Source organism: Triticum urartu, unplaced genomic scaffold, assembly GCF_056163025.1.
Source record: "Triticum urartu cultivar PI428250 unplaced genomic scaffold, HENAU_Tu73 scaffold1143, whole genome shotgun sequence".
NCBI lineage: Eukaryota > Viridiplantae > Streptophyta > Magnoliopsida > Poales > Poaceae > Triticum > Triticum urartu.
Genome location: NW_028259607.1, coordinates 17,110 through 22,500, shown reverse-complemented (window position 1 = coordinate 22,500; position 5,391 = coordinate 17,110).

Below are 5,391 nucleotides of genomic sequence, written 5' to 3'. Positions count from 1 at the left end.
TAAGATACGGAGACTTGCTTCACATTTGGAATTACACAAAAAAGATTTTTCATCGGAAAGAGGTCTACGAAGACTTTTGGGAAAACGTCGACGTTTGCTGGCTTATTTGGCAAAGAAAAATAGAGTACGTTATAAGAAATTAATCGGTCAGTTGAATATTCGGGAGCAGTAATTTAATCGTTCAAATTTTTTTCTTGTTTTATTATTTTTTTAGTAGTCTTATAGTAGTCTTAGATTTTTCATTTTGATGAGCCTCGCTTTGAGGAATTCATGGAATAATCCATTTTCATGGAATAATGAATTAAGGAAGAAAGGATATGAGTCTACCGCTTACAAGAAAAGATCTCATGATAGTCAATATGGGCCCTCAACACCCATCAATGCATGGTGTTCTTCGACTGATCGTTACTCTCGATGGTGAGGATGTTATTGATTGTGAACCCATATTAGGGTATTTACACAGAGGAATGGAAAAAATCGCGGAAAACCGAACTATTATACAATACTTACCTTATGTAACAAGGTGGGATTATTTAGCTACTATGTTTACAGAAGCAATAACAGTAAATGCACCAGAATTCTTGGAGAATATTCAAATACCACAAAGAGCCAGCTATATTAGGGTAATTATGTTAGAATTAAGCCGGATAGCTTCTCACTTGCTATGGCTTGGACCTTTTATGGCGGATCTCGGCGCACAGACTCCTTTTTTCTATATTTTTAGAGAGAGAGAATTAATATATGATCTATTTGAAGCTGCTACAGGTATGCGAATGATGCACAATTACTTTCGCATCGGAGGAGTAGCCGCCGATCTACCTTATGGATGGATCGATAAATGTTTAGATTTCTGTGATTATTTTTTACGCGGAGTTGTTGAATATCAACAACTTATTACACAGAATCCAATTTTTTTAGAGCGAGTTGAAGGAGTAGGTTTTATTAGCGGAGAAGAAGCAGTAAATTGGGGCTTATCGGGACCGATGTTACGAGCTTCTGGAATACAATGGGATCTTCGTAAAGTAGATCCTTATGAGTCTTACAACCAATTTGATTGGAAAGTCCAATGGCAAAAAGAAGGGGATTCGTTAGCTCGCTATTTAGTACGAATTGGTGAAATGAGGGAATCCATCAAAATAATTCAACAAGCTGTAGAAAAAATTCCTGGAGGACCTTATGAAAATTTAGAAGTCCGACGCTTTAAGAAAGAAAATAATTCTGAATGGAATGATTTTGAGTATAAATTTCTTGGTAAAAAACCTTCGCCCAATTTTGAATTGTCAAGACAAGAGCTTTATGTAAGAGTAGAAGCCCCAAAAGGTGAATTAGGGATTTATCTAGTAGGAGATGATAGCCTTTTCCCCTGGAGATGGAAAATCCGTCCACCCGGGTTTATTAATTTGCAAATTCTTCCTCAGCTAGTTAAAAAAATGAAATTGGCTGATATCATGACGATATTAGGTAGTATAGATATCATTATGGGGGAAGTTGATCGTTGAAATGATAATAGATAGGGTAGAGGTAGAAACTATCAATTCTTTTTCGAAATTGGAATTATTAAAAGAAGTCTATGGACTGATATCGATTCTACCCATTTTGACCCTCCTTTTGGGAATAACAATAGAGGTACTCGTAATTGTGTGGTTAGAAAGAGAAATATCTGCGTCGATACAACAACGTATTGGTCCTGAATATGCTGGCCCCCTGGGCCTGCTTCAAGCTATAGCAGATGGGACTAAGCTACTTTTTAAAGAAGATATTCTGCCATCCCGAGGAGATATTTCTTTATTTAGCATTGGACCCTCTATAGCAGTCATATCAGTTTTATTAAGTTTTTTAGTTATCCCTTTGGGATATCATTTTGTTTTAGCCGATCTTAGTATTGGTGTTTTTTTATGGATTGCCATTTCAAGTATAGCTCCTATTGGTCTTCTTATGGCAGGATATAGCTCAAATAATAAATATTCTTTTTCAGGCGGTCTACGAGCTGCTGCTCAATCCATTAGTTATGAAATACCATTAACTTTTTGTGTGCTAGCAATATCTCTACGTGTGATTCGTTAAAATAGATCTTTTTCCTATAAAATCCATTAACTATTTATATTCCTTTTCTTATTTAGTATTTGGGTTGGTAAGTTAAACTAGATAGCTATATGAGTGAAACAAAACAGCTTATAAATTTGTAGTAAAAAGAAAAAATCTCATTTCCTACGTACAAGAAAAAAGTGGAAGTAAACATAAGCAGTGTAAACTCTTTATCCCAAGGTTGATATTTTTTAATTAGTCATCATATCTTGAAGCGGCCAAGAATAAAGGATTCACGATATGGAATTCCATTACTAGAATACTCCTAGTTATTACTATAACTTAATAATCCATAAGAAGAATCCACCAAAAGTTAGTGAAGGGTTAGGAACACTAAAGTACATAAAGGATTAGTAATGGAAAATCTAAAACATTAGAGATTTTTGCCCATAAAAGGAATCATAATAAGGACTTGCAATTTGTAGAAATTATCAAGTAGTACTTTCTTCGGATTCCGATCCAGAGTATGTTCCCATTCACTTGTTAAGGAAATGGCTATCAAGAACGAATTAACCCTTTATCCATTTTTTCTTTTTAAATACCCCCTCCCTGGGGAAAGAAGAATAGTAAAAAAGATATGGAGTGCACTAGAAAAAATTTTCATTATTTCCTTCCTCTATCCATATTCATGCAGAATTGCTCATGAACTAATACCCAACTCTTTCCATTTATTAATTGAATTCCTATAACAAGTAACAAGTGTTTTATTCCAAGATTAAGTTATTACTGAACAAAGAAAAATTTTCATTATATTATAAAGGATGAGATCAATTCGGAAGCGCTTTTTCTTATTCTAGCAGACGGAATTCCTTTGGTCTAATTTAGGACTTTCAAATCTATTTTATTTTATCTAATTCTATCTACGCCCCCGGGGCTAGGAACAAAACAGTCCTTTCCTTTTTCTGATCATAGAGAAGCCGTATGAAGCTAAGGTTTCATGTACGGTTTTGAAATAGCGGTGGGAACTGTGATGTTATCACCGACTATGATTATCTAACAGTTCAAGTACAGTTGATATAGTTGAAGCACAGTCAAAATACGGTTTTTTTGGATGGAATATTTGGCGTCAGCCTATAGGTTTTCTGGTTTTTTTAATTTCTTCTTTGGCAGAATGTGAAAGATTACCCTTTGATTTACCAGAAGCGGAGGAAGAATTAGTAGCAGGTTACCAAACTGAATATTCCGGTATCAAATATGGTTTATTTTATCTTGTTTCTTACCTAAATTTATTAGTTTCTTCTTTATTTGTAACAGTTCTCTACTTGGGCGGGTGGAATTTATCTATTCCCTATATATCCTTTTTTGATTTTTTCCAAATGAATAAAGCAGTTGGAATTTTGGAAATGACAATGGGTATATTTATTACATTAACTAAAGCTTATTTATTTCTCTTCATTTCTATCACAATAAGATGGACTTTACCGAGGATGAGAATGGATCAGTTATTAAATCTTGGATGGAAATTTCTTTTACCTATTTCCCTGGGCAATCTCTTATTAACAACCTCTTCTCAACTTGTTTCACTATAAATAAGATAATACAATAATAGTAAGAATATTTTCAACACAAAAGCTCTCTCAAACAAGAGAAAGAAACATATCTTTTTCATAGATATTTAGAATGAATATGTTCCCTATGGTAACTGGGTTCATGAGTTATGGTCAACAAACAATACGTGCTACAAGGTACATAGGTCAAAGTTTCATAACTACCTTATCCCACACAAATCGTTTACCTATAACGATTCACTACCCTTATGAAAAATCAATTACACCAGAGCGTTTCCGAGGGCGAATCCACTTTGAATTTGATAAATGTATTGCTTGTGAAGTATGTGTTCGCGTATGTCCGATAGATTTACCCGTTGTGGATTGGAGATTTGAAAAGGATATTAAAAGAAAACAATTGCTTAATTATAGTATTGATTTCGGAGTTTGTATATTTTGTGGCAATTGTGTTGAGTACTGTCCAACAAGCTGTTTATCAATGACTGAAGAATATGAACTTTCTACCTATGATCGTCATGAATTGAATTACAATCAAATTGCTTTAAGTCGGTTACCAATCTCCATAATGGGAGATTACACAATTCAAACAATTAGGAATTCGTCTGAAAGTAAAATAAACAAAGAAAAATCTTCGAATTCAAGAACGATTACTGATTACTAAACTTTGATTTTGTCTTTCTGTTATAAAAATCTAATAATTCTTTATTAAACTTTAAAATTAAACTATAAAGAAAAACGAAAAACTACTGCTTATTGGAAATTATTTCTTATTTTAAATCAGACTAGATTTTCGTGATATAATATAATTTATAACTATAAGTTTATACACAAAAAAATACCCTAATCCTTTTTTCCTTCCTTGAATCCTTTAGTTTTAGTCAGTTCATGAAAAATTTTATACTATTAATTTCTTTTTATCCATAATGGATTTACCTGGACCAATACATGAGATTCTTATGCTATTTGGGGGATTTGTTCTTCTACTAGGGGGTCTAGGAGTAGTATTACTTACCAACCCCATTTATTCTGCCTTTTCGCTGGGATTAGTTCTTGTTTGTATATCCTTATTCTATTTTTTATTAAATTCCTACTTTGTAGCTGTCGCACAACTTCTTATTTATGTGGGAGCCATAAATGTCTTGATCATATTCGCTGTAATGTTCGTAGAATGGCTCAGAATGGTCTAAAGATAAGAATTATTGGACTATTGGAGATGGGTTCACTTCACTCGTTTGTATAACTATTGTTTTTTCACTAATGACTACTATCCCAGATACGTCGTGGTATGGAATTCTTTGGACTACAAGATCAAACCAAATAGTAGAACAGGGTCTCATAAATAATGTTCAACAAATTGGAATTCATTTAGCAACCGATTTTTATCTTCCGTTTGAACTCATTTCCATAATTCTTCTAGTTTCTTTAATAGGTGCAATTACTATGGCTCGGCAATAAGAAAACTTAGAAAAAGTACAAATTATAAGAATTGCAAATCTAAAATAAATAACTAAAGAATCACAATTTTGATTTAGTAAAATCCATCTACTGCCAACAAATACCTCCTTTTTTTTTTTTTTTTTTTTCTTTTGTTGTGTAATTGTTCTATTGTAATTAATTGAATCGGTTCAATTCTTGCCCTCATATTGAAATGAATCGAGATTGATAAGGAGTTAGTTAATGATGTTTGAGCATGTACTTTTTTTGAGTGTCTATTTATTTTCGATTGGTATCTATGGATTGATCACAAGCCGAAACATGGTTAGAGCTCTAATATGTCTTGAACTTATACTGAATTCAA